Consider the following 26,953-nt stretch of genomic DNA (forward strand, 5'->3'; position numbering starts at 1 on the left):
TGCTCAACCAGCTGCTGAGCATCTAACTGCTTTTGAAAGGAGTGGTCCTGCTCAGGTTTCTCACCCCGCCTTCACTTGGGGCTGGATGTTCCCAGCACTTCTCACACATTACTTCTTCCCTTCACTGAACCCATTATTGAATTAACTCAACACACTAATTAAACAGTGAACATCCCAGCTGGTGGGGGGGGGAAAGGGAAAAAAGAAAACAAGCTGGGCTGGTGAACTGATAGAGCTTACTTCCAAGTGATGAATAGCCAGCCTAAAACATGCTCAAAGTCATGCTTTCCCTCAGGTATCTGATGGAACAGCACTGAAGCATGAAAACTCTGTTAAATACATTCCCGACTATCTTAATTTTATCATCTGTCTCTATTTTCCGCCTTTCTGTTACTGCTTCTAGTCTGGCAAGCAGAGTGGTTATGGAAGAGTTCCAGCTGAAGGTTGTGCTTTGCTCTCGTGGCTGAGCAAAAAGCTTGAAAATGTCAAATGTGTGCACTCCAGGCTTTCTGCAGTGAGAAACCAGGGATGAACCTAGCTGGGGTACATTGTTTGCTCTGCTGCTTCTCTTGAATTTTATTTCCAGGATAGGTCTTGATTTATTTACTTGTAAATCGAATACAAGTGTGTTTACCAGCGTTGTATGGACATTGTGTGGCTCAAAGGCTGTCTGGGAGTCCATGGATAATTGAGTTGCTTCATAAGCACTTTTAGTGAAGGAGTCTTGCTAAATTAGCTGCCAGTCTTTCTGTAGATTTTCTCCTGTGAAGATATACCAAGATGTTGGTGTCTTAAGGATGATTTGAAATACAGTCTGTTGAATTAGTTTCCTTAAAGAAAGAATATGTCTAAATTCTAGTCCCATTTCTCTCTGTATCTGACACAAGCTGGTTCCTAAGGCTTCAAAGCCAAAAGAAACTCAGACTATGGTGTTCTCCATTTTGCTCTTTCTTCTCCTCCCATTTTGGCAGCTTGTACAACTCCTGCCACTGGCCAGGTGTGTAACTGCAAAGTTGGCAGCGTTAGCCAAAGGACACCTTCAAGCCTGTCTTAAAGCAAGGCCTGCTGAGGATCTTGTGGAAAAGCTTCTTCAACGTGACTCTCCACCTCGCTGTGCAGCTCACCAGTGCTGCCTTGGGTCAAGCCGACCCATGGTCCTGAGGCTGGTGGAAAAGCATCAGAATTTCATTGAGATAGAGATGTGCTGACTGGTCATGTTGATTTACAGCAATGACTTACTGCTTGGTGAACTTCTGGGTGCAATCTGAATCTCAGGGAAGGCTGCTTGCTCTGTGACAGTTGCTTGGTTTTGTTTGTGATTGAAACAGAGTGGCCTTTTGTATCAGTGTTTGGCAGTAGGTGAAGCAATTGTACTATTTTGGCTGCCCTCTGACAGCTTTTCACCAGGGTGCTGGGACTTGAAACAAGCATGAATCAATTGGTTTCTCAGAAAACCTCTGAGAACTGGCTCTCTGCCACTCTGCCTGGAAATGGGACAAAAATAATGTCATTGCTCTGTTCTCTTCCACTTTGCTGCAATGCCCCAAAATCCTCAGGCTAGTAAAACTGTCCACAAAACCAAAAAAACCAGCAGTGTGTTTCTGTTGTGAATAGTGATGGGATTTAGGGTGACTGAAAAGACCCAAAGTACTCGGTTTTGCTTGGTGAACTGAAGCAGAGAAATACGGATTAAAGAGTCAAGTGCTAATCTGCAAAGAGCAAGTAGTGTGATTTTGTTTTGGGGGAAATCAGGCTCAGGTATGAGTGATGCACAGCAGGAGAGGCTGGAGACTCCTGAACTAATGGCGTGAGCTGCTCCCTCTGGAGCCAAGCAGCTTTGCTCCCCAATTGCACACCGTACTTGCTTGTTCTCTGCAGAGCTACCTCAGATTTAGGAAACCTGTAAGGGTGGAAGGGAGTTGCTTCAAGGAAATGATATCAGAAGATGTTATTGTAGTTATTTAGGTTGCCTTCCCATACATGGAAGATTGGAAAATGTAAGGGCAGGTGATAAATGCAACAGCGAGTCATCTGGGGAAATGCTCAGTTGTGGTTTTAAGGCTGGGAGCACACCCGTGAAGAGCGGATGTTCCATATTATTTGTTACAGGGAAAGGTAATTTTCTTTAAGTAATACAAACACACTTTAAAAAAAGCAATGTTTTGGGGTTATCTAATCTATATTAGGTTCTAATGAAGGAACAGTGTATAACAAGCAGTGGAGCTGGCCCCTTCCTGGAGCTGGTGTGACCACGGGGCGCAGTGTCCCACCTGCCAGGCTCTGACACCAATGCTGTTCTTTGATACCTGACCCATTGCCTGCAGTGAATGAAGAGACGGGACGCAGCTTGATGCAAGCAAATGTCAATTTAATGTACAGAAGCACGAGTTTATATACACTTTCAGAAGCTGCACGTTTTAAACAGATTGGTTCTTGAAGCTAAGCATTGCATCCTAGGCAATCCCTGATTGGTGGTTAACTACCATCAATTAACAGCAAGGTGTTACCTTTCCTTGGTGCCATCCTTGGCGCCATCCGTCCCCCACTCCCCTGTGCTCTGCAAACATGCCTCATCATGTTAATTGTTGTCTAGACAAGCTCGAGCACATTCCCCTCAGCTAACTGATTGCCACACATGGTCCTAGTTTCCAGCCCGCTCCTGCAATTGCTACCTCTGGAGCTAACCTCTGGCAGCTGAAGGTCTACGCGTCTTTCAGCACCTTAACTTTTGTCTCGTTTGTTGGCAAGATTAGTATGTTCGTATGTCACGGTATATTTGAAGATACAAAACCAGGCTGGTTTCAGTGTTGTCTCTGGAATGTTAAAATGCTTCAGTGTGATTTTGCAGGGTCTGTTATACTCAATAACACAATTTGCTTTTTTCATTCTTGTTTAATTAATTTTGAGTTAAAAGGATATATCTAGAATAAGCATGTTCTTGCCAATTTAAGATCACTTTTTAATAATGTATTTGGACCTTGAACAGAGATTAAAATTTGGTATATTAGTTACTTTTAGGCAGCTTAACATTTTTAATAAAGAGAAAAATCCATCTTATGTAACTAAGCCTGTAATTCTAAATGAAACTGATTTAGCTGATCTGATAAATAATTAGTAAAATTGGAAATTAGATAAATTCTGATTCATTAGCATCTGATTTTAGTATGTGATTGCAAGGAAATATGAATGGGAAGAGGATGCTGGAAGCGTATCTGTTGGTAAAGTCATAATTAGAGAGAACAAAAGTAATTTAGTCAAGATTTAAGACTGCCTTGACTCACAACAGTACTCAATTTCTTCCAAAATGAAACATAGAACAGTGCTAAAGACTTCTCTGTCGTTATAAAATTGGAGTGAAAGTGTGGGTCATCAAAACTGCTGTCAGGACCATGAACACATTGAATAAATGTAGATGAATCAGTAAGATGCATCAAGTAAGAAATAATGAATTTATCTAATTGTTTTCTGGAGTTTCATTTGGGGTTTATGGGATTGTGGAGTAGAACTGGTGGGAGTGGGATGAGGCAAATGAAGTGAAACACAGCAAAAGCTGAAGGAAAAGCTTATCCCACCCACTGCAGAGAAGACACCTCAAAACTGAGCATTAATTTGTCTTAGTTCAATATATCTAGTACAACGCACGCTGTAGTTATGTAGCTGTTTGATATGAACTGTTGTTAGATGGTACTAACACTTCTTCCATATGCAGGATTTTCTTCAGCTTGTTTGTGGACAGCTGGTGGTCTGTGAAGAATTGGCTGTTGATGTGGCTTCTGTTCTGCATTTCTAATCCTAAAAATACATGAAATACTTTCTTCATCTTACTCTCCCATACAGCACAATTGCTCAAAACTAACCATGCATCTGTGAAGCGTAGGAATGACAGGATCCAAGAGACAATGTGCCTGGTAGGGGTCGATGTGTGCTAGGGAAATGTCTGGGATCTCATATGAAGCACCAGAAGGAGTCCAGCTGCTTTAAAGATTTTTAAAGCATTCTGGATCCACAAAAGACTGTTACTCCCTGCAAACCAGCCTCTCTGCTGGTTTGAAAATGCTATTTTTTGGGTGCCTGTTTCCCAGTCATCGCTGTGCCTTAGATAGCAGCAAAGTACGTTACTCTCATCTGTTTGAAAACTTCTTTCTTGCTCCTGGTGGTGGGGTAGGTCCCAAAGTATTAAGCATGGGTCCTCCTTACCCTCTCTGCGCCCCCAAAAGGGTTTGCCTGGATGGTGGTTATTCTGTTCTCTGACACGCGTTTCAGTGAAACCAAAGCTTGGGTGCATGTGGAAGAACAGAGCTTTAGGTGCCAAAACAGACTCGCTGGGATGATTGCAGTAGATGGCAGGAGACTCTGAGCCCAATCTGGAGGTGAGGCATTGGAGGATGACAGGCTGAGAACTCAGTAAAGCATCCTGAAAGTCCTTGAGAAAATGGGTCAGAAATACCATTGACTTAAGATCTGTGAGAAGCTGCTTTTAGCTCTTGCTCATGGTGTTTACATTAAGTCACAGATGGCTGAATTTTTTATCCTCTGCTTTGTATCTAGTATGCAATGTGTAGTTTCCTCAGTCTGTAGTGAGGCAGTGCACTATCATTGCAGTGATTCATTACCTTACTATCATGCTGCACACAATTTATCAACCCCAAACCAACTTTTAGAAAATGCCTGGTATGTTTACAGTATGGGAAAAATACTCAATAATGGAACTAGCTCTGTGGATAATTAGAGGCTGGGGTCAGGGGTACAGATAATATATTATTTAAATGGCCTGCTCTATAAATATGTTGATAAAATTCAGAAGTACTGGAAAGTAAGTTAACAAAGAATAAAGGTCCAACAGTTCTAGTGGCCCCCACGTAGCCCCTAAATCTGTGTGAACAAATTATGAGCAGAATTAGCCCATTTAGCTATACAATCTCTCCATTGTGTACCTGCTTTCATTTGCAGTAAATGTGAACAAAAAACTTCAGTGTTATGTATGCAGCTCCAAGCCTTGGATCTATAGTATGTTTGGTGATGCATAACATACACTGATGCAGAGGCCAAACTTTAGGCTCATTCTTGGACTTTTTACTTCTTGAAAAGGCAACCAAACGGGTGAACTGCAAAACTGTGCTCAAGGTACACAGTTCTGATTTCAAAAAGCGAAGTCCCAGAAGGACACTCGGCTTTCTCCTGATACCTGCTGACTATTTTCAGCTCCCCAGTGCAGAACTGGAAAGGTTTGGAAAGACCCAGACTGAACATTCCTCAAGGGCTTTTTTCTTTTATGGGTCCTTTTAAGAGTAACTAAATAAAATATAATACGATAATATACTTTTAATAGCCCTCCAACAGAAATATTTTTTTTTTTCCTTTCTTGCAAGGTAGGTGGGTTTTATAATTTATTTCAACACACTGAAGAAGAAACATTCACGAAGTTTCCAAAGTAAGTGTTGTGGTTTGTAATTGGCAAACTAACCACCCAGACTAAGGTTTATTCCCAATACTGCTTTGACGTGGGAGTAACATTTAGTTCAACTTCAAGCTGCTCTGCCAAGTTCAGTTCTATAGGTGTGCAAAAAAACCCCAGAAGATTCTTAAGTCTTCCTCGGCTGGAAGTCTGAGACAATGTGAGTTTTCATTTTTCTGCCCTGCCTGCTTCCATCCTACCTGAAAACCAAGACAGAGATAAAAAAAGTACACTTTAAAATTTCAGAACAATGCCAGCTTGGATTTATGTTTAGTACAAGGGTAAAAGGGTTGAACACTTTCTAACAAGGATTGTCATTCTCTAGTATACAACACCTACCGCTGACTCGCTTCATATAAAAAGAACATAATTCATTTTATTTTGTAGGTACCAGGAAATGCTCAGAAAAGTGACCCTACTGGATCTGATTGTCTGCTAGTGACAAATTGGTCCCTGGCTAAGTGTTCTTGAGGGTGATCTTTCTGTAAGACAGGAAAATCTCAATTATTACTTTCTGCAGGAGTTAGACAAGCTGCCATCTTGAGCAGCTTGGGAGTCATGGACTGCGCTGAACTGAGCTCAGCTACAGGCACGCATCCTGCGCACGGCTCCGGCCCTAGGGGCATACCAGCTACTAGCTATATTCTTCTGCTCTAGGGACTATCAAGTTAAGAAACATTTCCCTTTGTACAAAAACTGTGCAGGTGATATATGCGAAAATGACACGTGGATTGCTACATAGTTGGGCTTTAATATTTTCTCTTTTCCAGGGAAAGTGTCAATTACAGGTAGACAGAGACCCAATGCACCTTGGGCACTAACGTCTGCAATCCCAGCGCTACCACAGAATCAGGCTTGCAGGAAGGCAGCTCAAAACCAATGCAAGTTAAATGAACTTTTCAAAAGTTCTGAGGACTCTTACTTAGTTGAACCACAACTAACAGCAGCACATTGAAAAAAATTATCAGGTAATTATTAGAGAACAATAACATTGTTAGGCTGACTGGGCTATACACCAAGGGGCTGTCAATCATGGTTGTTATGAAAAGCAGAGCATTTTGAGGCTGTCAATCATACCTGTTTGTAAAAGCCGAAGGACTTCAGGAATTGTTATGCCTGTATTTACCAAATGCAGAAAAAACAAAAGCACCTGAGTCTTATGCAGTCTGACATTACAGTTTACGTAGAAGTTCTTGTGTAAGTTTATGTCTTTATTCAACTCAAAATATCATATGACACGGGGAACTTGGAGAGGTTTTTTTTTTCAGCTAGCTCCTTTATAGCACTGATTTTTTTAGAGGCTGCTGAAGTGTGTCAAATCTGGTAATGAAAAGGTAAATTTTGTTATATTCCTTTGCTGTGAAGTAAAAATGTTGGGAGTTAGTATCCAAATAGCTGGTGCTGTAGCCCTTCAGTTTCCTGGGGAGTTTCACACATTTCTGCTTATCTGAAACACTGCAGCAAATACCAGCTGGAGTATTTAAAAGAACTCAGGAAATCTTTAACATGGAGGTGCTCACCCATCATACTATGACAAATGGTGCCCACAACACCAAAAAACTCCCGTAGAACCTTGTTTCTGTTTACTTTTAAGAGAAGCATTGAACACATGTACTTGTCTAATTTAAACCAAAAATAGTAGTTGTCTGCAGGGTTGGTTTTTTTTGTTTGTTTGTTTTTGTTGGTGTGTGGGTTTTTAAAAATCAAACTCCAAAGCTTTTTTGAGAAAATTACTTTCTGGTGATATTTTTCTGCATTTGAAAAAAGGGATTTTCCTGTACTCTGCATCACCCCACTGTGTCTGGGTGGCCTGGATTTGTAAATCACTGCATTTTATAACTGAGACCAAGTGGAAGCGTGTGTCTATGCATTCGGTGTTTGCAATGCTGTTTGAAAACCTGTTTGTTGCTGAATAAATCACAGATTTCTATTTCTCTGAAAGGTTTCCATTGAGGAATCAGTACCATTCAGTTTTATCCCAGAAGACCAGGTGCTTTCAGCAGGTTTCTTGCTGCTCCAAGCCCTGCAGGAGCTGAGCATGAGTAACCTTGACATTTAAGCCCTACCTAGGCATGAATTTGTACATTAATTTTTTCAGATATTGGGAACTTAACTTTACAGATAAAACATCAGGAGCATGTTCCCTGCGTACTGATACCTCCCGTCCTTGTCAGCAGTTATTGCAATGATGACCCCATTGTCCTGTTGTGTTGGGCACTTTATTTAAGCACGGTGGGACTGAAGGCAGAGAAAGGGGAGAAGTCCCTGCTCCAAACAATTCCTGTCCTGACCATACAAAACAGATTTAGAAAGAAAAGGGAATGGGGTTAACCTACCCTAAAATCATCCAGCGAGCCAATGGCAGACCCAGAAGTAGAAGCTACATCTCTTTGATGTTCAGAGTAGTTTCTTACGTGGACACGGACCACACCACCTTCCCTGGTGATGTGCCCATGTACCACAGCAAGAAGTATCATCTCACCAAAGCACTAGCTCCACTTGCCCAACTGGTGGTTAACTCAGTGAATTTTTAAAGCAAATGTTAATAATTAAACTCAAGTGGTTAATGAGTTTCTAGAGAAAAGATCAAATTATACTCTTCAAACATAGAGTTAGAATTTTGTCTAATTAGAAGAAATATGTTTTTCCTATGAGGGGCAGTTGCTGAAGTGACAGTTTGGAGGCTGTTGTGACAGCGTTTGCAGAGATGGGTGCCAGCCAAAGAACAGAGCTTTTTTAGTATCTCTAGTAGTGTAGTAGTTTCTTCTGAAGGCATAATTATGTTGCATTCTTTGCACAGTTCATTAGGAAAAGAAAAACAAAGAACTTGTATTCCATGTGGTTGATGTTCACACATTTTTATCTTAGCATGATAGAAGTTGTTAGATCCAGAGAGTAACATGGTGTCTCTCTCTTTCACTGCTAGCCTAATAACATAACTAGTGCTAGGTGGAAAAACAGCTTTTCTTCCCACAACTGTTATTCAGGAGTCCGTTCTTTTTTTCCTGTGTGAAATCTCAGAAAGTATAAAAATGTCAAAAAGCCCATGTAAACTAAAAATCTCAACAAGAAAGAAGTTTGGATTAATTTGAGTCATTTTGATGTCTTGAAATCTTTGGTTTCTATACAATTTTTAATATTACTTTTTTTGCTGCTCCTTTCTTAAATATAAAAAATGAAAAAGTAATTTCAAACTTCAGGATTATTTTTGTTTTCAAACTGTAAAAATGAAATTTACTCAACATTTTTGCCCAGTACTTACTGTTGAGAAATGCATCAAAACTGTTTCCCCGCAAACTTGACACATTTTTTTGGCAAGAAAAAAAAGTTTTGTGGAACTATTCCCAACCAACTCCAGTAATAAATATTCTCTTCATTACATCTTACCATTTGCAAGTAAAACAAGTAAACAGGATTCCTATGGAGCCAGAATTTATCGGAGGTGTCAAGATAAAGCAGATTCATTTTCTTCGAGCATACGTAAGGCAGTCTTTATGGCACAAGAGCATATGAGAGAATAAACAATCTTTACTAGTCATTAAACAGACATAGCAGAACTGAACCATCTCATTCTTCCAGAAGCTAGCAATTACTTTTTCACACCTCTGGTTTAGTCCCTTTACACAAAGGAGAAAACCTAATAAATACATCACAATGCCTACAACCTACCTGATGCCAATACAGCCCATTGAAGCGGTTATAAATGCCTTAACTTCCATTTCTGTTTAGCAACACCCTGAACTGCTCTGGTATGGTGGGGAATTCTCTCCATATCCTGGGACATCCAAGCCTCAGTGCGGAGACCGTTGAGCAGTGATGACTGATCTCCTCGGATGGAGAGAAAGGGGTTTTTGAATGTCAGAAGGAGTAAGGGTCTACAGTAATGGCTTGTGTACTTGCTAGCCTTAGTTTCCCATATTTTGAAGAACCCCAAATTCTGCAGGTAAGAAGGCACAGAAAACTGAAGTGAAACATAGCTACTAAGTAACTACTACTAAAATGAATCAAAAACGTGTGTAGTATACTTACAGAAGCGCCCTTTCCCTGCAGTTTCCTAGCTTGTTTCTCTGTAAAGAAGCTGTTATGGGTTGGTTATATTAGGACTGATCTCTCAGATGTGGGTGTCTCCTCTGTGGCAGTGGAAGGACTGGGGTGGGCACAAACTTGGAGGTCTGTGATGCTGCTCTGCAGAGCGAGATCCTGGAGCGGTGCTGGCACTTGCATAACACAGAGCCAGGGCCAGAGGGCCCGGAGGACAGATACATGCAAGAGTTGCTGATTTACTGACTTGTTTTATGAAAGCTTGTGTACCTTTGACATATACTGCAGGGATTTTATGGGGTAATTTGGAAAAAAACCCTTCCTGCAATGCTGTGTTGTTTATTCACAGTTGCAGGAGCCTTTTCCTGCTGCAGAACTCTCCAAAACCAAGGAAAATCCCCAGGATTTGTAGAGAAACATCACTTGGGGCTAGTTGGTTGGGGATACTTCTTTAACCTTTTCAGACAATTTGCAGCATCCTCCTTGCAGCTGAGGGAACTCTTGCAGCATGTAGGAACATTCAATAGAGATGTTCCTTTCTTATATGTATTTTCTGTCTGTGACTTTAGCTGACTTTAAGCTATGAACTGTGAAGATAAATCATAGCAGCTGTGCCACATTTGTTTTGGAAAGAACCTACTGGTACCCCAGGATACATCTGTCACTGGGAAAAAGAAGGGTGGAAGATACTGTTTTCAGCCACGTAAGAAGATGGTGCTCAGCTCTGAATTCTGCCCAAACATTGTTCCGGGTAGGAAGGTCCTTTCCCATATAACAGGGATTTGAGGCAGGGATTGTGATAAGGAAAATGCCCCAAACCCAGGAGTTTGGTTTTATTACCTTTCCTTTTCCCTACTCCCCCGGCCCTGGATATTTTTAGAAAAATAAATTATGAGTTATTTTTTACTGAAAAATAGATTGAGATAGAAACCATGCATAAATTATATATATGTTTGTGCATATATATCTATACATACACACATAAAAACTATTACCTGCAAGCCTGAGCTCACGGTGGTAAATGGGGAAGAAATCTTGGTTTTCAATGGCAATTTAATGGCATTCTGGTAGGGCCCACGCAGGGTCCATTCTTAGAACTCACAAAACAGTGCAGAGCTTGGTAGTCTGTGAAAGATCTCATAAGAACCAAAAAACCCTCCTAAAATAAAGGATACTTTTGGTATGGAGGAATTTCCTGGTGGTTTGTTGTTATCACTGTATCAGCTCTGCAAGTGAGGCATGTTGAAGCATGAGGGGATGAGAGGAAGAGGCTTAAGTGCACAGCTGCTGTTACTTAAAAATCAGGTTAAGCTCATAAACATCAGCACACCAGGCACACCTGGGTGTATATGGCTTTGGTTTTGATAGCTCTGTGTGAAGTACATCAGAGCAAACATACTTTGTGCCACCTGTATTGGTAAGGAGATCTTCTAAATAACATTTATCCAAGCAAGGTAAAAGGATCTTTATAAAAGTCTTTCATGTCCTCGTCTTGTCTAGAAGACTTTTCAGGATTATAACTTTGCCCATGTATTATTTGCGTGCATTTTATATCAAAGAGTCTCTGTTTTCTGTTTTCACAAAAATGAAGGAAAAAAAATGATGCAATTAGTTGTTCACATCTGGGGAAAACATGGTCAGGCAGCACAGCCTGTTGGGTTAAAATAGTGCAGTTCTGTCTGCTTGTTCTGCCAGCTCCTGGGTGCGGTAAGCTGTTCTTGGTGGGCCTGAAGAACTGAAGATTAGGGTGTGTGGGTTTGCCTCTTTTCTGCGTGCCTGTAATATTTTAATTGTTTTGGGGCGTTTTACTTGAATTTCTTTGGTATTTTACTTGAATTTCTCTTGTGATGCTAGCAACAGAGATTAATTCTCTCTGCAAAATGGTTCCAGTGTGGGGTATTCTCACTAGTAAGGATATGTGTTCAGCTGAGCACTGATGCAACATCTGTAGGGAAAAGGCTCATGAGCATCAAAGGCATTGCTGGTATAGGAGGTTTGTTGTGCAAACTGTGTACGTACTAAGTTTGTATGGACTTTGCCTCATGTTGTTTCTGTGTTGCTCTGCAGATATTAAAGAAAAAAAAAAAAAAAAAAAAGGTTTCCAGTGCAAATGAGGTCTCTTGGCACCAGAAGCTCTCTCAGGCCAGGACATCCAAGTGGAATCCTCTGCTTTTGCAGGCTAACTCCCAGCTGGCCAGCTGCAGGTTCTGCTGTGAATGTTCCTTCCTGACCAAGAGCGATTAGCCACCACCTTACTATATTGAAAACTTGTTTGTTACCTCTGTGAGCGAATGTCCATGGTGTTATAGGAGAAATTTGCCCTGATCTGATTCATCCCAGAGACTGGCTTGCCCCAGCTGTGGCTTTAACCAGACTAGATCCCACTTGCATCGGACTGGAAAGGGATAAGGTGCCATGGCTTGCTCACAGCGCGGTGTATGGGAGCGTTGAGGCCTTGTTCTCTGCTGCTCCAAGAACACCGGAGAGTGCATGTTTGGTTTGGGGAACAAAAGTCTTGTTGAAACCCTGCAAACTTAAATGCTGGCTTTGGGGAATGCAGTGTGTTATTCCAGGGACGTCTGCAAGCAATGCTGTGGTGGAAGGATGGTGTCAGATATGAAGCTTGAACCTTTTCCTTAAATTTTAACTGTTCTGGATGTGGAGCTTCTTAAGAATCTCTCGTTGAAGTTTCTGAATGCAAAGTCACTGGCCTTGAGAGAGTTTTAGAGCCATGAGTCAAGTTCCTAAGATCAGAAAATTCAGAAAATAATACACCCTGCTTTTATATACATAGTTTACTTATATTTCGCTTCATGTTTTTGAAGCCTTTGGGAGATGTATTTTTCATATTCTACCTGCAGCCGTGAGACCTACTGTCTCAAGGGGCTTGGATTTAAAAACCCAAAACACAAGATACTTAAAGATTTGCAAGGAAAACCTGTGACAGTTGGCAACACTAGGCTAGTTTCATTTTCCCCAAAGTAATATGAAAGCAGAAATCTGAGTAACTCATACTGCTGTTACCTCTCGTAACTGGACTGTGCTTTTTTAGTCTTAAAAGAAATGAAGTAAAAAATGCATTTGATATTAAATAATAGCAAGTGGGAGCAAGAAGTATTTCAAGATGTTTACCAGAATTATTTATAATGCTGTTTAAAAAAATAACTTTAAGATTAAAATTCCATCTCTGTCCTGTATTTCAGTCATTTCTGTAAAAAAGCTTATTCTGTATTTTTCCTGTTATATGTTAAGATTCAGACCTGTGAGGTACTATCTCTGTCTTTCTCCTGGGAGCAAGTTGCATGGAGTATTTGGCTTTGATGTAAGCTCTTGTTTTTCCTGGGTCTTGTTTTTCTTGTTATGTTTTAACTCTGCATATTATTATAATGAGCAAGTTACTAAAATATCTCTAGTTCTCTAGACCTAAGACCTGTTCTTCCAGCCTTTTCTACCCTGCCCTCCCAATCGCTCTCCTAGCTGTTGTCACTGAAGCCTCACAGCTCTTCTGGAGCTTGGTGAGAAATGACCCTTTCTGTAAGCTGTCAAATTAAGTGGTTTTCTCTCACTTGCCATATAAGTAGCAGTTCTCAGTGGGCTGCAGTGGCATGGTGAGTAGGATCAAGGCGAGAAGTGCAGCACCCTTGTTTCTGAATGAATCAGCTGCTCTGATTCAGAGCTGGGTCTCGTGTCTTAGGGCTTCTGCGTTGCAGCATGGTGCTGATATTTTTGGCAGAATAAAGCCCTTCTACATCCGATTGACTACAATAGTGCTTTTATCTAGAAAGTTCAAAGTATTATGTCTTTCAGTCTTCTAAATTAATTTAATGTTATTGAAGCATCAAATATAAAAAAATTTGCTTGGTACTGTTATGTCTTATGAACCCTCAATGAAGTTAGAATCTCTAGGTTTTGGTGGTTGGGGTTTTTCTGCTTTCCTCCTTAGTTCTGTGCTTGAACAATGTCTGTCCTCCCACACAGCTTTGTGGGGAAGTGAAAGCAGGATTAAGTTCATGCCTCCTTACTTTCAGAGCTCTTCTATCCTGTGCCCGGGGAGACTTGCCTGCAGGTTCTGTGGGGCTCATGTCCCCCCGCTTAGTGAAGTTCCTGTGCCTTAGGTCCATACAAGCCATAGTAGTAATACTTATACCATCCCTTTGTCCTCGGCAAATGTCAAGTCGTACAGCTTGGCTGGTAATGAAAGAGCTTTAAGATAACGTGCCTTGCTTTCTGTGTGCCATTGGCTCAAATGGGAGCCTCTTTGTGCTCAACCTTTTTTTTTTTCTCTTTTGTGATTGCTAGGGAAACAAACTACTGCAGGAGAATTTCTTGGGTTGCATCAGATGTGCTTAGCTGACTTTCTCTAGTGTTTCAAGGCGTTTGGTTTCTAACATTTTGCATCTCAACAACGCGCAGCTGTACATAAACACAGAGACTACAGCTAGGTTCAAAATCCTTGGTGTTGCTCAGGAGCTGTAAACTCATATTTCTGTCCAGTATGTTTAATGACTGCTGGTTGCCTGCTCATTCCTGAGGTTTCTAACAACTTGTATGGTGCTCCCTGCTTTGCTGAATATGTCTGCCTTCCTCCAGTCCTCCTTTCTAGTGCAGTATTGCCAATGGGTGTTCCTAGATGTGTGTTTTGGTAGCCTTGACCTGGAATAACACTCAGAGACCTGTTTTGTCAGATCTCCTTGCTTTGAAGGTCTTGCAGAGTGTTGTGCAGTAGCACATCATCACCAGCACAGATTTTGCTGTCTACTGATGTTCTTCTTGCCCAAAGGGGTTTTCCAGCAGAGAACATTGTCCTGTTTGGTGTCAGTATCTGTACTGAACTCCTTGGTTTTCTGACAGCCAGGACTTGTGGAACAAAGCACTTGAGTAAGAAGTTATTTTTAATGGCACTGAGAAGTCTGTTAATTTTGGAGCAGAACATAGCTGTGTATAGAACATAGGCAGAACCTAGCTCTGCCTAGGACAGACTCATGGAAACTGTTATGTTGTAACTAGAAACAAGGCTGGTGTCACGCTCCATGCATTAATTTCAATTCAGTACACTTCAGCTGGTCATGTAGCCCTGTGTTAGGGTCTCCTGCATCCTGCCTTCCTCATCTTTACATAAGGATCACATATCAACAGGAGTGAATTATTTTTTACTTTTGGGAGTTACTGAGTTCACTAAAGGGCCTGCAAGCTGAAGGCATGAGTTCAAAACCGTATGCCTCACAGACACTGGCCCAGTGGCTTGTTCCCAAAATCATTAAGGAGATGGTGAGTAGTGGTGGCAGCAGGGGGTTTTGCCGTGGCCCCTAGTCTGAAGGTCACAGTTTCAGCCCCACAGACTGATTCTTACTAGCAAGACACTGTGGCTCATGAAAGCATCAACAGGGCGGGATGTGCCCCTGTTGACCTGTGTGGATGAAGCTGATTTCAGCTTCACTGAGTAGTTAGTGTTTTTAATTGCTATTTGTGCTGCTTTACTGTAATAAAACTGGGAATTGAGAAATGTGTTTGCTACCTTCTTTGACCTTTATATGCAAACCTTCCTTGAGGGTCAAATATGTGTGAGAGAAAAACGATGCCAGTGTAATTTAAAATTTATGTGATGACATTTGTTAGCTCATCTGCACATGGAAGTCTATTATTGCTTGTTAATTAATGGAGGTAACATAACTGTTTCTTTTTTAGAGTGCTGCCATTTATCAAAATGTGTTTGTAACTGTTACGCTGCCTGGTGTAAAGTTACTTAAAATATTAGATTACCTGGCCTGATGCTGCTTGTTCTTAAATATTCCCATGATCATTTTTTTTACTAGCTGGTGATGGGTTTAGAAAATGGAAATATCAGGTGCACTTTTACTGTCACAGAACTCAAGAGGTGTTTGCGTTGTTGCACAAATATACCCAAGCTCCATTTCTGCAGCTGTTCCAAATGCAGGTCTGCTGATATAGGGGACAAGATCTCACTTCAGCTGGGATGTGCAGGAAATGTGGAAAAATAAATGGGAATGATACAGGAATCAGGGCTTTGGGCTTCTGCTTCTTGGATTTCCTGTTTCCTAATAGGCCAACAGGGCAGAATAATTAATTAATCCAGACTGCAGGGAAGTTGTATGTATTTGGTACAGTGTGCCCACTTACTGGAAATCCCAAACTACCATTGATGGAGCAGGAGAGTCTGTGTGGTGCAGCACATGCTGTGCAAAAACAAAGCAGACTCCCAAACACAGCCTGGCTGTGGTTGTGTCATGCTCATGCCCACATTGATCAGCAAATTAATTAATGGGCCATTTGCCCAAAGAGGTGTCTCTGCTTCTGACTCCCCAAACTTAATGTCTGTCCATGCAGCGCTTGCCATGTGCTGTAGTTGTACTTACAAACAGAAGTAATTTCTGCCTCAAACTGTTAGTTTGTTTAAACTTCTGGCAAGAGAGACACTCTTGACTCAGAGACTTCAGATATCAGAAAAGATATTGTGCCTATTGTCTTCAAACATACTTTTTCTCCTTGTGAGACTAACTGTAGAGGAATGAAGCTGGGTTAATTAGCATTGATAATATACAGCTGTGGGCTGGCTTCAGGGGCAGCGGGTTGGCCGATGCAGATAAGGTGCAGCTGTGGCTGGTTCTGTTAAGTGGTTGGGCAGCCAAGGAAAAGAGAGGAGGAAGAATCAGAGAGGAGAGAGAACACTTGCCCTGTATGAGGAGAGACTAGGAGAAGGCAGCAGAGGGACTGGCATGACGAGTATGCTGGTATGAGATGGTAAAAGACCTTGTTGCAGCCGGCTAGTTTGGAGAGTGCTGTGACAACTAACCGTAAAAGAATTAAGTTCCAGCTTAACTAGAGTTGGGGGCAAAATGCTCATTCACTTCTAATCAAAGGTGCCGGCACCAAAATTATTTTAGTTTGTGGTGATACTGAAGTTGTTAGAGGTCAGAAGCCAGGAGCAATGGGCCTGCCCTGCTGTTTCTGATGGAGTGTTTCCCTCCTGTGAAGGGCTTGCTGTTACCAGAGGAGAATAGAAGTGTTTCTCCTTCAAACCTACTGTACCTGGGGGTGGATGATGGGGGAGAATACATTTTTCCCCACTTAAAAAACAATAACAAACAGTCAGTTGCTATTTCCTTAACTCTGAGCTGTTAGCATAGCTATTACTTTGCTGACAAAGTGAAAACAACTTAGTATTCACTTGCAAGAGAACATTAGTTCAGATGCCTTTGTTCCAGCCATTAAAATGCAGGCGCTACAGATTCATATATAAATTGTTTCGATAGTTTCAGTATTTTTCCTTAGTTGAGTTTATTAAAAGTGCATTTGATCACCTCCCTTTGATGTACTTGTGCTGGTATGACCAGTGTGAGGAGATACTGATCTCCTGTCACCCATCACTTACGTGGGGATGGCTTTTTGGGTCTCTGACCATAACACAGCAGTCATCAACAGCCTAGCCAGAAAACACTGTGGATGCACCTGACAAAATTCACCCAAATTTTAGGTAAATGTAGGGAAGATACTATTTTTAAAAAGGAAGCAACTGCTTTGGATCCTGTTTGAATGATGCCACTTCTAAATACTAGTTACTCCTTCACTTCTAAATGCTAGATTTCTTTTGTGGCTGCCATTGAGACCAGAGGTTGTCTTCATGCCAGAGTCTCTGTTTCTTTGTTAGTCTTTGGCCTTCATATTTTCGCCATTGTTATGTTCCTGGTTTTGTCTACAGCTTCTCTCCTATTTTCATTTTGTTTGCTGTGGTCCTAACAGTTTCATTAAATGCAGCCAACCATCTGCCTGCTCTGTGCAGTACCAGCATCGTCAGGACTGCTTCCCTTGCTGTGATTTCAGCATGCCTCATACACTCTATTTGTGACAATCTGAACTGTACGAAATCCTTATTTCTTGTGTACTCTCATAAAGAGAACTGGGTTAATCCAAATTGCATCACCGTCTATAGACCTCCTCTGCCTTTCACGTCATGCTGGAAACTGAAGTATTTTCTTTCATCTCCTTCATTTTGTTTTTCCTGACTCATTTACTGATGTCATAGATGACAGTCTGTGTCATTGCAATTTGCTCCCATGGAAATGACTCCTGCACACATGTGCGTGGCATCCGACTCCTTGCTCTTCAGTTCTTACATAATTCAGGAGCTGTCAGAGCTCTACCCCAACGTGCCCATCTGTCTATTCTCTCAAAGTTAATGAGCCTTTTTCTTCTTGCTTCAGGCATATTGCACACCCTGACTTATTCATAGATTATGTCTATTAAAATTGTCAAATGCTTTGAAAATTAAATCATTTCTCTAAATAAAGAGCTCACTTCTAATTTCATTGAAGAGATTTCGATGCAATTGGCTTATTTTCTACTACAAATCAAGAGTGACTTTACTGAGGCCTGTCTGACCAGAGAGGGGATTGGGCCTTCGTCTTTGATTTAAGATAGTTGTGATTTACTATAGTGCAGGAGCTCAGAATCTACCCCGGCTTTGTCTGAGAGCAGCAGCACAATCCAGAATTTACCTGGAATAAGGCACCCAGCCTAAAGTGGCCTCTCATGGAGTGAAGCAGTCAGCATGGGTGGGTTTGTTTCTTTGCTTTTAGAGCAGTGGAACATACAGAAGAACATTTGATGTTGATTATTACATTTCTTAAAGGAGTGGGAGGGAATGAAGGGAAAAAGCCTACAGTTCATAATAGAGCTGCTACATCAGTCTAAGGAGAATTAACAGTGAATTATGAGTATGAAACAGTAGGGCATTAACTGAAGTTAGATAACAATAACCAAAGTAGGGGAAAAAGCTCAAATTCATACCATTATATTAAGAAAATCAGTAGTGAATTTAGTTCATACTGGAGTGTTTTTTTTCCCCAGAATAATTTTTTGGGGAAAAAAAATATCTTAAATTACTTTTCTTTTTAGTAGTCCATCTTTCTACTTTTTCTTTCTTTATTACTAAATCCAAAGCTGATCAAACTCTTTGATTTATGGCTCCTTTTTTTCTTTCTCGCAGCTGTAAGATCTGGGAAAGGAAAGAACCTAGAATTAAGAAATGAAACAAAATATTATTTTCTTAAAAAGTCAAGGTAATAAGTTTAATTTTTTTGAAGTCTAGACAATAAGATTTAATCAAAAAGCCTTGTTGTTAGAACAATTTCTTTAAAGCATTGGACTGTCCCTAGCCAACGCTGAAAAGGGAAAGCAGACTTACAAGGTGCCCAGGTACATAGAATCATTTAGGTTGGAAAAGAGCTTTGACATCATGAGGCCCAACCACTAACCCAGTGGTGTCAAAAGTGCCACACCTACACGTTTTTGGAATGCCTCCAGGGATGGTGACTCCACCACCTCCCTGGGCAGCCTGTTCCAGTGCCAGAGCGCCCTTTCAGTGAAGACATTTTTCCTCCTACCCAATCTAACCCTCCCCTGGTGCAACTCGAGGCCGTTTCCCCTTGTCCTGTCGCTCGTTACCTGGGGGAACAGACCAACCCCCCCTGCCTACAGCCCCTGCCAGGGAGCTGCAGAGAGCGGTCAGGGCCCCCCTGAGCCTCCTCCTCTCCAGACCAGCCCCCCCAGTCCCCTCAGCCGCCCCCCATCAGCCTCGTGCCCCAGCCCCTTCCCCAGCCCCTGCCCGGCTCTGGACACGCTCCAGCCCCTCCACGTCCCCCTGGCAGTGAGGGGCCCAAAGCTGAACACAGGATTCGAGGGGCGGCCTCACCAGGGCCCAGCACAGGGGGACGGGCACTGCCCTGGCCCTGCTGGCCACACTGTTCCTGACACCAGCCAGGCTGCTGCTGGCCCCCATGGCCACAGGGCTGGCTCCTGGGGACACCCCGTGTGCCCCCACCAGCAGGATGTCACCCCATCCCCCACCACGCTCTGCCCGGCCGCCCAGCCAGCTCTTAGCCCAGCGCAGAGCACACCCGCCCCGGCCACGGGCAGCCGGTGTCTCCAGGAGATGCTTGGCACCCTGCCCGAGGTGCTATGAGAGGCTTTGCCTGGACATCCCAAACCTGCTTGTGCAATTAGTCTCTTTTCCTCACAGAAGTGTCTCCTCTTCTACCCCAGAGGCTGTGCTGCCACTCGGCGAGACCTGGACAGGTTGGAGAGCTGGGCAGGGAGGAACCTTCTGAAGTTCCACAAAGGCCAGTGCAGGGTCCTGCCCCTGGGGGGGACAGCCCCACGCATGCCAGGAGGATGAGACCAGGCTCTTTTCAGTGGTGCCCAGTGACAGGACAAGGGGCAATGGGCACAAACTGGCACACAAAAGTTCCTTCTGAATATGATGGAAAAACTTTTTTACCTTGAGGTTGTCAGAGTCCTGGGACAGGCTGCCCAGAGAGGCTGTGCAGTCTCTTTCTCTGGAGACATTCAAAATCCACATAGACATGACTCTGAGCAACCTGCTCTAGGAGAACCTTTCACAGGGGCTTGGACTAGATGATCTCCAGAGGTCCCTTCCCACGCCAACCATTCTGTCATTCTGTGATTCGAAACAACAGTCATTACTGTGACCCTGCCTTAGTGGAGTCTACAGAAAGTAATGCAATGGGGACACAGAGGTGGTGGTGGTCAGTTCCACTTTGGAGTCCACCACATATTGTCCCCTTGTTAAACAAGCCAAGCCTTTTATTCTTTTCTTCTCGGATGACTCTCTTGTTCTGCTGTCCCCATGGATGAGTGCAGCCCCACCATGCTCGCTTTGCCAAGCCCCTGAGCTGGCTGGGTATGTGCTGCTCTGTATGGCCATGCCCGCATGGCACAGCAGTCTCTGGTGCTTACTCACCTTCTCAGTGCACTAACGCATCTTAGGTGCAACGTATCCATGGCCTGGAGCTGGCTCACAGGCAGGATGCTCCTGCCCATGGATGCACAGGCTTCTTCCTGTTTGAATCACCTTTCTTGAAAATAGAAGAATAGTGAATAAAAATACAAGTATTAGGGCTCAAGTGTCTTGTGCCTGTGATACTACTTCCTCCTTACCTTTACAAGAAACGCCTTGCTTGGTGTATATATAGAGCTTAGATTATATTTGTCTCTTTCATGTCCTTCTGGTGCTGATGTATGGCTCAGACACCAAAGTAATTATCTTTGTTTCTAACTGATAAACTCTTAGTTTACAGCCAATTTCTGTTAGATATTTATAGTTTGTATTATCACATTTTATTATTGGTTATGTGATTAGTTCAGTTCTCAAAGCCATTCAGCTTCTTCTGTGCTATGTTCCATCCTTTCTCAATGTGGGTGTTGCATCCTGGTTTTGAATCATCAGTACATTCAATTCTCGCAGTAAAATGCTTTTTGTTTTGGCATCATTTAAAAAAAAAAATCATAATGAAATGAGTATCAAGATTGAACCTTGCTAACCTCAGTGAACAACTTCCAGACAAGGGTTTGGGTTTTCAACTTAATTCATTTTTTGTCTTTTCTGCAGCCAATTCCATGGCAGTTTCACAATTGCTCTGTTCATCGTCTTCTCGGGAGTTTGCATAATAGTTTCCCTGGTGACACCATATCAAAAGGTTTAATGAAGTCCATGTAAATTGGAACCACTTAATTTATTTACTTTTTTTGCCTAGAGAATGGGGTGTTAAAGAACAAACAACCAAAATCCCAAGGCATGCAGTTCAAACCTGTTACAATGTACATCTTAGAAACTCAAGTTTATTATATATCACTTTCCATGTAGCTTCATGTCTTTATTTTTCCTTTTAAATCTGCTCTGAAATTTTGCCATGTTAAGATCAAACTAAAAGGTTTATAATTGTGTAGATAATTTTCTTTCTTCAATAGTAGGCATCACACAGACCATTTGTTATAACCATTTTAGTCTGATGATGTTGTTGTTCTTTGTCCTTTTTTTTTTTTTTATATCTGTTGTTAAGAGTTTTCTACCTGCTTTTTTCTTTAGGTTTTTCCTTTAGTACTGACTTGCCGAAATATCCATTTGTGATATATTTAGATTACAGCAGTGTTGGCTTTCTGAATTTATACTTTTACTCATTCCCTTTCAGGTCCATATGGATTTTTCCAAGGAAAAAAAAAAAGGAAAAAAAAACCCAAAACACTAAAAAGGAAAAAAAAAAACCACTTGCATTTTTACAGTTTTCTTTGTGTGGGTGGATGTTTGTTGGTTTTTGTGGTGTTTTGGTTTTTTGTTTGTTTTGTGTTTTCTTCTTTTTTTTTTAAATCTTTTTAAGAAATTACATAACATCCCTTTTATCAGTCTGTTTTCCCAAACATTTCTGGGACCCTATGTATTACTCATATGTTAAATAGCCATGTGAGAGCCTGTAAAGCTGGAAGAAGAGGAAAAATACAGCTACCAGGTCATAGTTTCCTTTTCTGCTGAGGAAGTCAGTAGGGCATCCCCATAGAGTTTAACAAGAGGTGCAGTGTCGGGACCAACGCTTTGGTGTGTAAGAGGCCGCACACTGCCAAGAGCTGAGTTTGAATCACTCCATGAGCATTATCCATACAATAGTAACCTTTGGCTGTTCTTGCTATGAATAGCTACGCTTCCTATGTAATTGTTCTTACATCAACTGTTGTTAAGTATGAGATACAGATAAGTCAAGTAACTCATGAATGTTTCGATAATCCCTTCTCTGACATTGTACAGGTATGTGAAAACATGTATCTAATTATGGTATTATAGTAAAAGCCCTGAGTGGTTTGTCAGTTTGTTAGGGACACTTTTTATTGTGCTTTGCCCTTTGCTTTTGTTTTCCCTGGCTTATCTGATGCTGTTGTTTTATTTTTTTTAAAGACACTTAGGCAGCAGTGACAACAGGAGGGGCACTCAGTGGCAGGTATTAATAATGCACCACCACGTTAGGTAGGAGGCCTCTATTAAATTTCTTATGGCTTAAAATAAATAGCTCTCTGAGCTTTGAATTAGAGGGTTCTTCGGCTTCAGGTACTTACTGGAAAACTGATTTAAGGGAGAAGCAATCTCAACTGTACGAATCCCGTGGTGAGCAGCCACATCAGGCACGACAGGTCAAGGTGCCTGAGCCCAGAGTTCACGTGCAAAGCAAAAGGGAGATTCTGCCAGGACTGCATGTAGTGCAGGGTGTGCCCCACATCACTGCATGAAAAATCCCAGTTTCTTTGTTAGAAAATGAGTGACGTTACCAAACTGGCGTGATTTCAGAAGACCCAGAGCGCTGGAGTAAAAAGAAAGCTACAAATGCGACATCAAATGATTTCTTGCTTGCTTGAGACATTTGCCTTATTAAGTAACAGATGAGTCACCACCATTCCCCTAAAAACAGGCACGTGTGTTTTATGTAACGGTGTGTGTACATTCATGCCATGACTCATGATCTGGCCTGGTGAATATTCATGTTCTTCCTTTCCAGATTGACTACTGCTCTCTGTTACTATTGCAAAATATGCACAGTAACTGAAGATTGTCAGGTTCATTTTTATGGAATGTGATGTTTCCCCCCAAACATAATATGAAAAGAAATCACTTCATGATTATTTTTTGTTAGATGCACGTATGTATTTCAGTGTGGTTTCCTACAGGTGCATACATAATGGTTACAAATGCCGTATATATATGGTAACGTAGAATTATGAAGATACTCAACCACACGTGGGATAGAGCACTGTGCTGCAAAAACTGCTGGAAATTGTGGAGTCTTCCGGTTTTTAAATAGACATAGCTTTAAAACTCACAAAAAGTTGGCTGCAGAAAGCCAGGCAAGTGTTTTTGTTGTTTTGTTTTATTATATTTTATTTTGGGAGTTGCAGATGCTCATTTCCAGACCTTAATGGTGTAAACAAAGAGCCAAATGCAAAGCATTTAAGAAAGGAGAGAAAAATTTGTTTTCTTCTGATTAAGAAAGAGTTTAATAGCACTTTACTACAACAATACTAATAAAGCTGAGGGTAAAATACATACCACATAAGATTTTCCCACCAATGTTACATTTTATGTTTACCCTGTCATATGGCTGAATTAAAAAGGAACCAAGGAAATGTCATCCCAGTGGTGGCAGAAGGTGGGGGTCTTTACAGCCACAGGAGCTGTGTTGGGGGGTTCTGCAGACTCTCAGACCTCTGCATACCAGGGAGCAAATACACACAATGCCTATAGCAAGTGTTGACATTTTAATGCTTGTATTGAATGCTTTCAGTTATTTATCAATGAGGTTGAAGCAAAATCTGAATTTTAATTCATTATTAACTCCATATACAGTGGTAGGTAAACATCCCATGCAATTATAAGGATCCCAAAATATATCTGCCAAGGAGGCTGAGGGATGCTCAGCTGGTCTTTTTACAAAGATGAATTTCAGCCACTGAGGACATGCATATTTAAAAAAATTAAATAACAGAAATTTAAAAAAGATAGTTTGTAATGACAGCTACACATAGAAAATATGAACAACTATGGTGTAATCATTCCAAGAATTTAGGACAGTGTGATGAGGCTCAGATTTATTCTGTTGTAGTATTTCTGTGTGTCTGAGCTGAGAGAGTGAGTTTATCATTGCAGGGAGTGGCAGAGTATCTACATCTTCTTATGAGTTTCCCAGGTGCTCTTTCACCAAGGGTAAATAAAAAATAAGGACACTAGTCTTACTGCCAGAAGGTAGATTAAGATCTCCTACATGTGCTTGTATTGCCTTGAAATGTCTGGAAAAGAAATTAATGCCTTTCTGACTCAGTATGTGGGAAGATACAGAGAGGGAAATTAATGCTATTTGGTTTTGGACAGAATGGTAGTGATTCATTATTATGACCCTACAAAATACCATTACTTGAGTTTGTGTCTGAGGAAACCCATTTTCCTCTTCTTGTGGAAAAAATGAAATATTCTTTTTGCATTTGCAAGTAATTAAATAGTTATTTTCTGTGTTGGAATTAAAAAACAGTGGTCAAAAGCTGTGTTTGGGGAGGTTTTCCTGAAGTTTTATGAAGTGTTTCTTACACTGATTTATCTCCAGTACCTGCTGGTAAAACTTGCAGAATTTCTTGCAAAACTGAAGAGGGAGGATTGAATGCTTCCTTGGAAAAAGAGTCCCTAATCAAAGTGCTAGTAATATGGTCCCCAGCTCAAGAGTGGCTCTGGAAAGTATTTAAATACTTAAAAGTAGACATAAGCACTTCTCTGGACTGCATCTGCAGTTAATTTTGAAGTGAGTGTCTGCAGGATAATCAGTAGGTTTTGAATTTTCTTTTCCTTCTGAAATGGCTGTGAAAACGTGCCTCTGTGTTGACAGTGCATGTATGGCTTTCGAAAGGCAGGAAAATTTCCTGATGCTCCCAAGTGATGAAAATGAATTAGGGCTTTCTACAGCTGCCACTTTTCAGAATATACTTGAACCATGCATTCCTCAGACGCCTGTGACCTCACCGCGGGACCAGAGGTGAGGACTTGGCATCGCTATGTGCATCTCCGTGCTGTGACAGGGACAGGTATTGGTGCAGCTGTAGGGTCCTGGTCCCCACATCATGCAGGTTGGGGTCCTCATGGTTGTGCTCTCCCACCTGGGCACGTGGTTTTATTTCTGGCCTTGGGGAAACAAAAGGCGACAGGATGTGCTGGTTTCATCCTGAGCACAAATAATAGGGACAAGCACAGGGTGTGTATCCAGGGATAGGAGCTCACAAACATCCCCAGGTTGGACAACTTTGCTCAGAAGCAATTTCTGATTCAATTGTAGAATAATTTAGGCTGAAAAGGACCTCTTGAAGGTCTCAGGTCCAACCCCATGCACAAGGCAGGACTAAATTTAAAGTTAGATCGGGTGTCGGAGGTTAATCCCCAAGGATGGAAATCCTGTGGTTTCTCTGTGACCCACTTCCCTTGTCTGACCATTCTTGCTGTGATTTCCTTTCTCTATTTTTTTTTCCTATTTCTTACGTTATTTCCTTAGATCTATCACTGTGACAGTTGTTTTTTGTCATTTTGCTGTGCAGCTTTTGGAAGAGTCTCACTACCTTCTCTGTAAGCACCAGCAGGGAGCTGTAGACAGCAAATACATCCCCGTTCAAAGCCTTTGCTCTGTGCTGAAGCAAACCTGATGCTGAACCAAACACTGTATTTAATGTGCTTAGCCCCAGCCACCTTGGTGGTCTCCATTGGACTTGCTGCGTTCTCACGCACCATTTAAGAGTAAACCTGCACAGAAACAGAGATGCATGTTGGCACTGCTACAAAAAGGAGCAAGATGAGTTGCAAGTGCCTAAAATACAAAATTCTGTAAATATAAAAATATGATTTTATTCACTTACTAAAACTAAAGGGGCCCTTGCAAGAGTGTCATAGAAGATGTATTTTAAAGCAACCTTCTGTTCCAAAGAAAAATGAAAATGAATTTGGCAATGCATTAAAAAAATAAATTAGTAAAGATGCAAATAGCAGGAAATATGGAGTTTAGAGTGAAGAATGAAGCCTTAAATCTGCCTTCTTGAGCCTAAACTGTATATCCTCTTATATAATTTAAAATTATTTGCTATTCCGTAGCGGGCTTCACAGAACTGTAACAATTTACATCATCTGACTGTCTGGCTCAGATAGTTGTGAACTATCTGCAACTGTTTTGCTGTCAAAAATTGCAGTACTTGCAGTGCAGTTTACTCATCTTCAGATTTATTTTTACCCTCATAGAGGTCTATCATCAAAGCCAGGGCTGAAGGAAAAACTTTTGATTTAAAAAAATGTTTGATCTTTAAAAACTTGTTGGCTTTCATCTGCTTATCAATGAAATGTGAATGCGACTCAAGGAATTGAATACTGCTGATAGTTTAGAAGGAAACAAATCTCTTTTGCTCACTTCTGGCCTTTATGTCTTTGACAAGCCTTTGGACATTGCTTGTTTTTCTTGTGGGGAGGGAATTGCCGAAAGTCATCGCTTTTGATCATTAAGTACTTTTGCTTTTTACAGCAAGACTTACCATGAATTAAAGTATTATTCTCCTCTGAGTCTGCCTGAGACTCAGGTTCTTTTTTTGGGGCTAAATTGACAATCCTTGATTTCTTATCCAATTTCAAATGCGTGTTGTTAAAATTCAGGCTGTGACTCCCAGAGAGTTATTAAATGATATAGGAGAGCACAGGAGCTCTGCAGTCTGTCCAGAAGAGGCAGGATCCTGGCTGGGGGCCGGGGAACGTCTCGAGTTCTCAGCAGGTGGCTGACTTTCTCCAGGAAAAAAAAACGTTCTGAGCTTTGAAGGGTAAAACAACTAAAGACAAATGCATTTAATTCAAAGGAAAAAATAATTGTGTTTATTCTGAGAAAGGTTGTTTTGTTTGCTTGTTCCTTTTAGCAAGAGTAATGATGGTAAACACTCCCAAAGGCACGTGAACCCCCCAGTGCCCAACCAGTACAGACTTATGAACCATTGCAGCTTTTGTTTCCCTTTGACTTAGCCTTCTGGAATACCTGAACACTTCAGCACACCAAACTCTTGCTTTAAATAATTCATGTGTTCTTGATAGAAGAGAAA

At 41.4% G+C, this 26,953-nt stretch overlaps 1 protein-coding gene and 1 long non-coding RNA gene across 4 annotated transcripts in view; one reads left to right on the plus strand and one right to left on the minus strand.

Annotated features, from left to right (window-relative positions):
• Positions 1-26,953, plus strand: part of HTR2C (5-hydroxytryptamine receptor 2C) — a 119,165-nt gene that overhangs the window by 18,052 nt on the left and 74,160 nt on the right. The gene's annotated exons all lie outside the window — the stretch shown is intronic.
• LOC121097447 lies at positions 5,437-7,936 on the minus strand. The gene is made up of 2 exons (XR_005830963.1): positions 7,792-7,936; positions 5,437-5,655 (listed from the first exon to the last, which is right to left on the minus strand). It is a non-coding gene; the product is annotated as an uncharacterized LOC121097447 (long non-coding RNA).

The sequence above is a fragment of the Falco naumanni genome, chromosome 14, assembly GCF_017639655.2.
Source record: "Falco naumanni isolate bFalNau1 chromosome 14, bFalNau1.pat, whole genome shotgun sequence".
NCBI lineage: Eukaryota > Metazoa > Chordata > Aves > Falconiformes > Falconidae > Falco > Falco naumanni.